Source organism: Nothobranchius furzeri, chromosome 17 (genome assembly GCF_043380555.1).
Source record: "Nothobranchius furzeri strain GRZ-AD chromosome 17, NfurGRZ-RIMD1, whole genome shotgun sequence".
In the NCBI taxonomy this organism is placed as follows: Eukaryota; Metazoa; Chordata; class Actinopteri; order Cyprinodontiformes; family Nothobranchiidae; genus Nothobranchius; species Nothobranchius furzeri.
The window spans coordinates 42344710-42357819 of NC_091757.1; the positions used below are offsets into that span (position 1 = coordinate 42344710).

At 44.6% G+C, this 13110-nt stretch overlaps 1 long non-coding RNA gene across 1 annotated transcript; it reads right to left on the reverse strand.

Annotated features, from left to right (window-relative positions):
• Positions 1 to 5824: 5824 nt before the first annotated feature.
• On the reverse strand, positions 5825 to 9577 carry LOC139063770 (uncharacterized). The gene is made up of 3 exons (XR_011517115.1): positions 8774 to 9577; positions 8534 to 8704; positions 5825 to 8341 (listed from the first exon to the last, which is right to left on the reverse strand). It is a non-coding gene; the product is annotated as an uncharacterized lncRNA (long non-coding RNA).
• Between the last annotated feature and the right edge of the window lie 3533 nt (positions 9578 to 13110).

The following is a 13110-nucleotide window of genomic DNA, read 5'->3' on the forward strand; positions in this document are numbered from 1 at the left end:
ATCCTTGGGTACACGTCGAACCTCAGGGAGCCTCCGATTGGCACAGAGATACTAATGGAGGGGAGCAGGAGAGCTGCTGGGAATGGCAAATCTCCGACTGTGGGGATGCAGCGGAAGTCTATGTGGGATCAAGCTCCCACCCGTCAGCCCTGAGTTTTGATCTGCGGCGAGGCACGGCTTTTGATGTCTTAATCATCTCCCTCAATCGAGCTCAGGGAGGTTGGGGGAAAGCAAAGCAGAATGGAGTGGAGGGGAAGAGGCAAGAGGGTATGGAGAGAGGCAATGGGGCAGCCCAAGGATGTGTTGGATGTGAGTGTGTGTGGAAGAAGAACATATAAGATAGTCCTTTTCTCCCTGGATGACTAAGTCTCAGTTTAAATGAGTTGTAAACACATTCGTGTTAGATACCCTGATTATAAGTTTGGGACCGCAGGTTATTTTTTCCTTCTTTCAATCTGTGTTACAGATAATTGATAAATTCATCTGTGTGGAATACCTGGAGAAAAAAACCTGAGGGAAAGACGCAACTGTGACAGAACACAGAGTTCAGACAATGTTAGAGAGCTGAACTTCACAGAAAGCCTTAGTCAAAGGGGTTCACAAATGATCATAAGAAATGCAACTGAGAGCCAGAGTTCAGCACAATCCAATTAAATTAGCAACTACTGTCTTAAGTGAGGAGCAGAGGCCAGAAAGGGAGAAGAAGTGATTCAGATGGGGTGCAAACGAGGGATGGAGAAAAGAAACAGGGAGAGAGAGAGAGAGAGAGAGAGAGAGAGAGAGAGAGAGAGAGAGAGAGAGAGAGAGAGAGAGAGAGAGAGAGAGAGAGTAAAGATTAAACAGTCAGATAAAAGAAGAGTGAGTCGAAGATGTATTCATTCATCAAAAGTTAGAGACCCCTACCCACGGCTTCTCCTTGGGGCTAAGTGTTCCATGGAGAAGTCTGATGAGCAGAGAGAGAGAGAGAGAGAGAGAGAGAGAGAGAGAGAGAAAGAGAGAGAGAGAGAGAGAGAGAGAGAGAGAGAGAGAGAGAGAGAGAGAGAGAGAGAGAGAGAGAGAGAGAGAGAGAGAGAGAGAGAGAGAACCCCTCCACCCACCAACTCTAACCCCCTACCAAAACCACTATCAGTATCTAAAGAAAATGGCACAGCATGCTGTGCCATTTTCACATTCCTCAGATAGAAGACACAAGCAATGAATAAGTCAACAAGACTGGGGATTTTCAAATATCATATCATAATACCACACCACACTGTTACAGAACAAAATCTTACACATGCCCTCGGAAATAAAATCAAGCGGATTCAATTTTTGTGTCAAAATGCAGAAGGAATGTTACCTAATAAGACATCTGAAGCTGACAAAGTCTCAAATGCAGCAAAACGCGCATTACTAGAGTGACTCTAAATGGATGGTATTCAACAGGGATGAATACCAGCACCCAAAAGTTAGCAGCAACTGATGAAACTGCATCAAAAAAAGAATACAACAAACAATAGTTTTATCTGATCAAGCTGGCCAGAGTCTTCCAAAACAACCAGTCGGTTATTAGTCCTTCAACTTCCTGTAAGCCAGTTCCTTTATTCTGAAACTGCAGTGAGCTCTTGTTTTCTTTCGAGCTGCGTCTCACAATTCCTATATTAACTGTGTGCCTGTTGAAACCCAGTGCCAGTCACTCCGCACTTGGGTCATAGCACTACGCCGAATCCAAACTCTCACTCAAGTCAGCTCAGTCCAAGTCAGACTCTTACAGCTTTGTGTGCTTTTTTCAGCTGCCAATAAGAATTTACAGAACAAGTTAGGTTTTGAACACAAAAGCAATCACAGAATACTTACCCCTCCCTTCGGGTATCTTCCCTGAAACACTTCCGTTGGAACCAGAAGCCTACATTGCCAAAAGAAATGAGAGAGTGCTAAACACCGGTCGCTGTTTTCTAGGTTCAAACATCTTAACGTTGTAAAGAGGCATGAGAAACATGTCTTTAGTTAAGCTGTTTCCCAAATTTGCTATAACTGTTTTAAAACTTGATCACAATACAATGTCCGTTGTGTCACTGGCTCTTTAAAAATTACTAAATTTGTTTAACAAACCTGCACTTTCGTGTGTTGAAAAGCATCTTCAGATGTGCAAAACACATTGTTGATCCTTGCAATATTTTAAACGGCCTTGTGGATACAATAAATAGTGAGTATTACAGCTGCTGAATGTTCTCATGCACCTGGTCTCCTTGTCTCAGCTTGCTGGTAAACTTTGACTTTCTCCTTGACACTGCTTTGTTTTATTCAGCCTGCATGGCCCAAAGGGAGGTTGTTACACTATTCCAGAGTGAGCCCTGCCTGAGCCTCACATTTGCCTCTGAGGTCGCAGTTTAACAGCAATTTGTCCTAGAATGCTTCGACTCACCCAGTTTTGACCCAGTAGTGTAACAGACTCAAACAGTGCTGTGGTGTAAGCTGGAACTTTGGAGAAATATGTGCTCTCATCATGGCAACATCTTTTCTCAGGAGATTTGAGTTTGAAAACTCAAGCTTGAAGGTCAACCTATGTTCGGGATTCAATATACTGTTTATTTATCAGAATAAAGAAATATGCCCATGTTGCTCAAATAGAGAACATAAATCTGCAAAACTCAGATTAGAACAATGACTAACACTTAAGAACAGTACCGAGAACAGATACTCTTTGAATCCCATTTTAGGTCTCTTCAAAGTGGGCCTACACGTATTTGAATAAATATGCTGTGGTTTCTAGTATGAATGAATGTCTTGTGAGTCATTTTCAGTGAAAAGTACCCTCTGGCACTCCTGCTTCAAGAAATAGAAGTTACTCGAAGGATTGGGGATGGAGAATTACAGGATGTGGAGTATTATTCATTAATATTCATGATATTGGGACATCTAGCCTTTTATTGGTTAACAGCAGCACAACTCTTCCACTGCCGTCATTTGCTTGATTTTCTTGTGTACAAAATGCTACGTGTGTTATCTCTCCTAATAACACAAGTCTGAATGTATTATGCCATGCTGTGGAGTTACTAATGCTAATGGTTAGCTGCTACTAGCTAAGATGCTCACTATTGGGCTGCATGGTGGCGCAGTGGTTAGCACTGTTGCCTTGCAGCACGAAGGTTGCAGGTTCGGAACTCAGCTGTGGCTTTTCTGCGTGGAGTTGCGTGTTCTCCCCATGCATGTGTGGGTTTCCTCTGGGTACTCCGGTTTCCCCCACAGATCACAACGTGCCCTATATGTTATAAATTGTAAGTCGCTTTGGATAAAAGCGTCTGCCAAATAAATAAACATAAATAAACATAAACTTAACTATTCTCACCGGCCATTAAATTAACACATAGTTCTAACGCATCTCTCTTAGAGATAAGGTGAGAAGCTCGGCCATGTGGGAGGAGCTCAGAGTAGATCTGCTGCTCCTCTACATTGAGAGGGACTATGTCTCTCAGTTGGCCAGGGAATGTCTTGCGATTCCCCCAGAGAAGCTGGTAGAAGTGGCTAGGGAGAGGGAAGTCTGGGCCTCTCTGCTTAGACTGCTGCCAAGGGACCCGGCCTCAGATAATCGGAAGATAATGGATGAATGGATACTTCTGTTATTGAGAGAATAAACGGAGAGTCAGGGAATTTAATTTACAGTGTGACATAGATTTGTGTGCCTTTTTCTTATCCAAGCATTTCTACGGCGACGGTGGCACAGGAGTTAAGTGCTCGCCCCGTAATCGGAAGGTTGCGGGTTCGAGCTTCGCTCAGGCTGTCACTGTCGTTGTGTCCTTGGGCATGACACTTAACCCACGTTGTCTGCTGATAGGGGTCAGAGGGATCGTTGGCAGCCTCACCTCTGTCTATGCGCCCCAGGGCAGGTGTGGCTACATCGTAGCTCATACCCACCAGTGTGTGAATGTGTGTGTGAATGGGTGAATGACTGATTGCATTGTAAAGCACCTTGGGGGGCTCCAGAACTCTAGAAGGCGCTATATCAAATACAGGCCATTTGCCTTTTACGTCTATTTTCCTTTGGTGGCTAATGCAGGAAGTAGGGGTAGAAGTCTGTTTTCACAATCATCATGCATGGTTAGGCAGAACTGAGCTGATAAGAACGGGAGTCTGGCTGTAGAGTGTAATCAAACCCAAGCACGGAGTGAACTGATGCCGGGGGAAACTGGTACACAAGACCCAAGGTGTTGGACGAGAGTGCACGGCGGTTCTGTAAATGAGAATAAACGGACTCACAGAAAGTCAGCAGGCTTGGTCTGATGGTTTGGCTGGATAAATCTGGGCACGGTCTGAAGAGACAGATGACTGAGTGGGCAGGCTAGCTGCCGCACATCCTTTAGTAGAGTTGTTGGGTTATGTGAACAGGATGTCCGGTGACAGGGCTGCTGGGTAATAGAAGTCCTATGGTCTGGAGTGACTGAGCCGGTATAGAGGGAGAATCTCAAGGAGACCAACCTCCACTTTAAACACTTCTACCACGTATTTTTCATTTTAATGTCACTTTCATGATATGTGTACACCAAGACGACAATGACAAACGATTAAGACTGAATGAGCAGTGGTTAAAATCACGAATCCAGTCCTCTAATTGGTTGGGCACCTGGTTTAAAATTCTTTGCAGAAAGAATGTGATAAATTTTAAAAACATGGCTATTTACATGCAGTGGGAGGAGATCGACTCCTTGACCACAGTTCTAAGCAGCTAGAGAACCAAGAAAACGCGTGAAGAATTAGTCTGATCGAGGCTCAGTAAAATACTGTCACACTTATGACTTCAAAAGGGCATTTTACAAAAATATATGTATGTATATTCAATCCAGCTCTAGAGCTAGAGCTCTACCCTGAATAACTTACAGTCCTTATTTAGCAACTCCAGAGTCAATGAGATACAGTAGATAAATACCATTGATAGAAACCTCATTGCCACTTGTGAGCAGTGTAATCCAAACTCCAAAATGAGGTGCATGAGACATGACAGTGGAACAGATTTATTTAAACGTGGACAAAAATTTTTTATTGAGCTTTCCTTTTTACTAAATTATGGTGCACATTAACTCCAACCCCTTAGCCACTGAATTTAATCCATCAATTACCCAGAGAGCTGTTGCAAATTCTACTCATTGGCTGCAAATTGTGGCGTCTCTCACACACACACACAGTCTCATGGCAGATTTGCCACTTGCTATATTTATCTGGTACCGATGCATATTTATTTCTAATTCTTACATGGCTGCAGGCTCCGCCGTGATTCGCCATCCTCTACCGGCATTAGTGGGCTATAATAGGGCTTAGAATTACATGTGGAACCCTGTTGGAGTCTCATGGCTGGATTTAAGGTGGGATTTATCATGTTCAGAATTATTCACCGCTCAAGCGCATTTCCAGGCTCTATGAAGTACGGCTGGGCTGTGAGACCCCCCAAAAACCCGATATGGAATGCACGGAGGATAGGGAAGAAAGTAATAGAATGGGAAAATGAGTGAGTATTGAGGAAAAAGAATATTAGGGTGGAGGAATGGCAGAGGAAAGTAAGGATTTTAGGAAAACTTCATTTTAGCTGAGCAGACAAAATATGTTAATGAAGGTGAGCTGAAGAGCTATGAAATTTCTTCAAGCAAATGTGACTGAGGGCAGAAATACCCATCATTTTATGAGAAAGATGCTCTAAAAAAATCTAAAACTCATCTACTACACTACAGCAAACTGTATTGTGGTACTCATGAAGGAAAAAGTGGTCCTATTAACTTTGTGTATGCGTGTCTCTGCTGTTGACACACATCAGTGAGAAGAGCTTAGTTCACTTGTCAAGAGGGCGGTAGACCACACACACACACACACACACACACACACACACACACACACACACACACACACACACACACACACACACACACACACACACACACACACACACACGCGCGCGCACACACACACACACACACACACCTCTAGGGTTAAAACAACATGTCTAAGGGCAAACACACAAGCAAACTGACGAAGAGAAGAAGGAAAGCAAATTGTCCCAGACTGTTAACCAACTTGCTCAAAGTTAAAAAGGGTGAATCAAGTTATGTGATGTATAATATATGACACTGGTCCTGTCATGAAAAGAGGAAAGGCACATTTTATCAGTCTGCAGCATAACGTGTGTGTTTAAAATCTCAAATTTTCAGATTCTCAACTTGGATGTGAAATGTCATGATGTGATTAAACATGTACCCTATTAGCTGTTTCCCACTGCTTACCCAATGCAAGATCATGAAAATACCAGAAACAGGCAGGAGAAAAACAAAAGGTGTATTTGGTATCCAGCCATGCATCCATCTTTTACACCCACTTGTTTGACTGCAGTTTTGGAATACCTCCAGCCATCATTGGAGGAGAGGAGGTGTTGCCTTGAAGAGGATACCAGTCCACAGAGCCAAGTAGAAAATAAAGTGACGGTGTGTATTTCCCCTGGCCATTGGGAGCATATATACCTAAATCATTGCAAGCAAGAGTATTTTTTGTGTTCAAGAAATACCTTACCAACGGATAGCCGTCAGGGCCAAAAATCACTTGCAGCATAACCTCCAGCAAAATGACAAGCACTTCAGCCTCCTTTTCATCACTGGCAATGAGTGAAGAGGTAGAAGTGTAATACAGTGTTTATGAATGGTGAAAGTTTTGTAATCACTTGTTACATATCAGTAAAGGCATTTTGTCCCCACAGGCTCCCCTAGAAGGAAACATGCCAGTTAATATGGTGTTACCAAGAGACAAGCCTGAGTCATGCTTCTCCGTCAGCTCCAACAGGGAGAGACAGGAACGCACGGACGGAGATGTTTTGCCCTCAAACTTCTCCATCTCCTGGGGAGTGTTGCAAAGCAATTCCCCGCCAGGACAACAGAGTGCGTAGCGCTGTTCTGTGGTATCCTGTCATGTATCCGGTCCAAGAAACTGGGTTTATATTGTGTTTTTTGTATATGAGACTTTTTGACAAATTTGTCTCTCGTTCTCCTCCACCTCTACATGCTCTTGCCACCTCTTAACCCACGTTTCCTGTCATTTCAGTCCACAAATAAAACGCTTGATGCGCATCTTTTCACTCCTCTAGTCACAGGAGAATCAAACATTCATATTTTTAGAGTTTTTTCGCAAGGTATTCTTCAATCTTCTCTGTGTCTGCCGCTAGTTATCCCCAGCTCTCTTTATGTTTTTGAGGGCGCAATGGCGGTGGTGTAGACGGCAGTGGTGCCCTGACCAATCGCTTGCATTCTCCGTCTCGATGGACGGATGTTTAGAAAAGAGAGCTCGACTCCGTCCATCCTTGCGGGGCTCTACAGCAGGCCCGCAAGGATGGATAATAGCATTGCGTGTCTCAGCACTGACGCAGGCGCAGAAGCATGACTCAGGCTTTAGACTCACTTCCATGTATTTTTGGCCCGACGTTTATGGTTATATGTTCAGAAACAGAATCAGAATCAGATTTATTGCCATGTAGGTGAGAGGCTCATCTACTAGGAATTTGTTTTGGTGACAAGGTGCAAACATATATTCACGTCAAAGTCAGGTCAGGCAGTATTTACATTAGGATACATCAAATAATAAGAAAAGAAACATTGTCAGAAAGTGATCATAAGCGTAGGAATGTGGGTGACCGGGGCATTTGTGTGTGTTTTGGCCATTCATCGGTTGTTCAGGAGCCTTACAGTGGAGGGGAAGAAGCTGTTTTTGCGGCATGAGGTTCTAGTCCGTAAGGACCTGAACCTCCTCCCTGAAGGTGGGGTTTCAAACAGTCCATGACCAGGGTGAGAGGGGTCAGCTGTTATCTGAACTGCATGTTTCAGAACCCTGGAGTTGTTCAGGTCATGTACTGATGGAAGGCTGCAACCGATTACTTTCTCCGCTGAGCGCACTACCAGTTGCAGTCTTTGTTTATCTCTGGCAGTGGCTCCTGCAGACCACACAGTGATAGAGGAGGTCAGTACTCATTCAATGATGGCCGTGTAGTACTGGATCATCACCATGGTTGGCATGCAGAGCTTCCTCAGTTGACCCATAAAGAGCATCCTTTGCTGGGTATTCCTGATAAGTACATTGATGGACACCTCCCACTTGAGTTCATGGGTGATGGTGGACCCAAGGAAGCGAAAGGAGTTCACGGTTGAAACCTGGTTGTCTGTCAGGAATATACTGGGCAGTGGAGCCGGTGTTCTCCTGAAGTCTACAGTCATCTCCACTGTCTTCTGCTCGTTCAGCTCTAGGTTGTTGTTTCTGCACCAGGACGCAAGGCGCTCCACGTCTCCTCTGTATGCAGACTCATCCCCATCTGAGATAAGGCCAATGTCGAGGCAGGCGTCTAACACAAGACATGAAGAATCAACATGACACAAAAGGTAAGTAAACAAAAGGTATTATTTGTTAGAAAAATGGAAACTGGGAAGTCCAGTGAATGGGAAACGGGGCAAGAGCAGCATCTAGGGAAGAGCAGAGACAGGTGAGTCCCGGGAGGGAACACAGCAGGGAAGGATGGGTTTGTTTGGGGACTTACGGAGGACTGAGTTCTTGGAAGCGGGGAGAGGTATTGAGCCGAAGATGAGTCCAAAGTCCAGCGGAAGCTGAGGAATGGCGTTGAGATAGCGGGTTGGTCAGATGGAAGGGTGTGACGTGGCCAAGTGCGATCTAGAGGGTTATTGTGGTATTTGTGGAGTCCAGAGAGTACCTGAAGCAAGGAAGCAAAAATGATCAACTAGTTGACTGGCAAATTACTCAAGACAAGTAGTACAAACACCTTGTGACTGAAGCGTATGGCTGGAACTACCCAAACAGTAGCAATGTTTGTTGTGTCTGTGTCCCCATCCTTCTCTTAAACCCAACCTGCTGATTGTAGATCCAACACAGCTGGTGTCTCACCATCTCCCTCACCTGGAAGCAAGCTCAGAGATGGTTTGTAGAGGGAGAATACTCACCCTAGCTCATGACAGCCAATGAGGTTGGTGTCATCCACTAACTTGACCAATTTCACAGTCTGGTGGTTTGAGGTGCAGCTGTTAGTATGGAAGAAGATGAAGAAGAAAATATCATTTCTATAGCGCCTCTCAAGATAAAAATCACGAGGCGCTTCACAAAAACAAAAACAAAAGTAAAAATATAAAAAAGCATTTAGAAAATGTTTAAAAATATATTTAAAATGAGCAAAAATAGGCAATTGGGATTTAAAAGAAAAAATGTTAAGAAAAAGAGTGAATAGGAAAGAGGGAAGTCAGTGGATCCTGAGGAAGGCGGAATAGGTGGGAAGAGCAGAATAAAGAGCGAGAGGTTGAAGAAGGTCATACAAAAGCCAGCTTGAACAAGTTAATCTTCAACTGCTTTTTGAAGGAGACCACTGAGTCCACTGATCTCAGGCTCAGGGGGAGAGAGTTCCAGAGTCTGGGTGCCACAGCAGCACATGATCTGTCACCTTTGGTCTTAAGCCTGGTGCGCTGCACAACCAGTAGGCTTTGATCACTGGACCTCAGGGACCTGCTGGTGGTGTAGGGACTAAGAAGATCACCAATGTAAGATGGTGCTTGTCCATGTAAGGCCCGATAGACCAGAACCAGGATCTTGAAATGAACCCTGAAGTTGACTGGCAGCCAGTGAAGCTGGAGGAGAAGCGGGGTGATGTGGGTGTGTTTGGAAGACTTGGTCAGAAGCCGAGCACAGGCATTCTGAACCACCTGTTGATGGTTCAGGGAGGTTCTGCTCAGACACGTGAAAAGAGAGTTGCAGTAGTCTAAGCGTGAGGAAATGAAAGAGTGGATAACTGTCTCAAGTTCAGAGTGGGACAGAATGGGACTCAGCTTAGCAATGTTCCTGAGATGGAAGAAGGAAGAGCGAACAAGAGAACTGACATGAGGATCCAGGGTGGGAGCTGGGTCAAAGGTCATGCCAAGATTCCTGACACATGGTTTGGTGTGGGAAGCAAGCTGACCAAGTGAGTCCCTGACTTTGGGAACCAGCTTGTCTTGGGCACAGATGAGGATCTCAGTCTTATCTTCATTCAGCTGAAGAAAGCTCCCAGTCATCCACGTTTTGATAGAGTCTAAGCAGGAGTGTAACAGCTGCAGCTTAGACATCTCATGGGGCTTAAAGGAGATGTACAGTTGGATGTCATCTGCATAAAGATGGTAGGAGATTCCTTTGAAGGGGCTCTGGATGTGCTGAAGAGGAAGCAGATAGAGGAGGAAGAGCAGTGGCCCCAGCACAGAAGCTTGTGGGACACCATGGGTAAGAGAGGTGGTGGAGAACCTAAACTTGGAGACGGCCACAGAAAAGGAGCGCTCAGAGAGATAAGAGGAGAGCCACTCCAGAGCAGATCCTGATAGGCCTACCCAGTCTCTCAGCCTCTCCAGTAGCAGGTGATGGCCAACAGTGTCAAAGGCTGCAGTCAGGTCCAACAGGACCAGAACAGAACAGTCCCCTGCATCACTGTAAGTCAGAAGGTCATTAGAGACCCTAAGAAGAGCTGTTTCAGTAGAATGAGCTCTACGAAAACCTGACTGGAAGCTATCATAGATGTTATGTTCATCAAGAGCAGCTGTGAGTTGTTTAGCCCCAACCTTTTCCAAGATCTTGGAGATGAACAGAAGTTTAGAGATGGGTCTGAAGCTGCTATGGAGAGAGGGGTCGAGACTCGGTTTTTTAAGAAGCGGGTGGAATACAGAGTTCTTAAAGCAAGCAGGGACCTGACCAGAAACCAGAGAAGCAGTAATTACAGAGAGCACACTGGGACCGATGGACTGAAAAGCACTTTTAAACAAAGATGAGGGTAAGATGTCGAGGGGGCATGCAGAGGTCATGATAGAGTTAACCAGTTTGGTTAACTCAGGCAAAGAAACAGGAACAAAGCTATCTAGGATGATGAGCCTGGTTGGAGTCGGGAGAGGCAGCAATAAGGCTGAAGGAGAGATGCTAGATCTAGCCTTATTGACTTTGTCCACAAAGAAAGATAGAAAGTACTCACAGTCTGCAACAGAGTGGATGGAGGCTCTAGGAGAGGCAGGAGAGACAATGCTGCTGATGGTGTTAAACAGCACCTTGGGGTTCCCTTTGCTCTGGGACACCAGGTTGGAAAAATAGGAAACTCTTGCGTCTCTGACTGCAGAGTTGAAGGATGTCAGAAGATCTTTTAGGTGCAGCAGATGGACGTGGAGATGGGTTTTCTTCCACAAGCTCAATTTTTCTGCATTGGCGCTTAAGGCTGCGAAGGCAGATCTGAAACATTAAAATCCTCAGGACAAACACTGTCAGCATTTAGACTCAGGGTAAAAACAAGGTCTAGAGTGTGTCCCCTGGTGCGTGTGGGGCCAGAAACATGCTGGGTAATGCTGAAGGAGTCCATAAGGCTGGAAAAATTCATGTCAAAGTGATCAGAGGGCTCATCAACATGGATGTTAAAGTCACCAACATTCACCAGTCTGGACAGCTTCACAGTGGAGGATAGAAAGTCACTAAACTCCTGAAGGAAAAAAACTGTTTGGACCAGGTGGACGATAGACCACAGCACAGTAGAACGGTTCCTTACGCCCGACTTTAATCAGCTGCAGTTCAAAGGAAGCAAAGCGACCAGAGGTTGTAGAGCTACATGGTAGATGGTCTCTGAAAACATCAGCTAGGCCTCCACCATGACCAGAACCCCGGGGCTGGCTACGAAAAGAATAACCACTCGGGCAGAGTTCAATCAGACCAGAATAATCAGATTTTTGCTGCCAAACTTCAGTCAGAAACTGAAAATTCAGGTTTTTAGAGAAAATTAAATCACTGCGCAGGGAGGACTTATTGTTAACAGAGTGGGTGTTTAATAGAGCCATGCTGAGTGAGGTGGAGTAATCAGAAACTACAGAAATAGCTGGAGTTAGTGGATGTAAATTAGCAGGATTAGATCCACGGTGTTTATAAAACCACTCATGGAGGGAACATGAGGAGAAACCACTGAGGACTGAGGATAAACCGACTTTAAAAAACTTGGATGGAGAAACAGCGCCGCAACGCGGCCTGGCGGGAATGCAGAAGTGGCAAAGGACTAGAAGCTTGAAGATCACGCCGATGTTTACTAGATTTAAGAGTAGTTTTATTCTCATCTGGATTCCTGCTCGTTTTTCTCTTTTCTTCTGACGTTTTCCCGGGACCGGATAAACATCGCTGGAGGCGTCCTGGTAGGAAGCGTTGTTTGACTTCGGGCCAGTGCGCCACTCAGATAAACAAACAGGGAGGTACGTCCTCGGTGCATCTTGGGTGATCGTGAACAAACGGAAGGACAAGGTGGAAAATAGTGGCCGGTGACTGCGGCTAAGCCAAGCACAGGCGCCATCTTGTTACCAACCGGAAGTGGGAGCATGAGGGAGAGAGTAGAGGAGAGAGGACACAGCCCTGGGGGGTTCCAGTGTTGGTGCTTTGGGTGTGTCTGAGAGACATTTTTTCCCAGCCTCAAGTGCTGTCTCATATCTGTCAGAAAGTCTGTAATCCACTGGCAGATGGAGACGGGCACGTTCAGCGTGTTACAAAGCCGCCATTATTTTTAACAAATGAACATCTTTTAATTCATTTTCAACATTTTAATCGATAATTCCAGAGATTAACTGTAAAAACTACACATTGTCTCTTTAACAACCGGTCTCACCCCAGGCCAATATACACAGTATACACGTTTTTGCTCTTTGAAAGGAAACCAACAAACCAGAAGACAAATGCTTAGTGTCAGTATACATGTCAGTATTTAAACCTACAACCTTCTGAGTTGAAGTTAACATCTTTTATTTTTTTGTTATTGTTATCTGCAGCATAATGTTTTGCACAGCATTAGAGACGCTCTTTCTTTCATTTCAATCATTCAGGTCAGGCTAATTTAGATTTTCCTCAAAACTGAAGAAGCTTCTTCCAAGCAACATGAATCTAAACAAGTTAGCTAAGTTGATAAGTTAGAATTAGGTCAATTTGCTGATTATATTAAATTAATGCTATTATCTCTCTTTCTTCTCTTTATGTGTGTGAGTGAAAGAGTGATTCGTCAGGGTGAAATATTTTTTATTTTTTTCCAAGATTTTCCCCCCTTTTGTCTTCTTTTTTATCAAGTTAATAATTGATCAC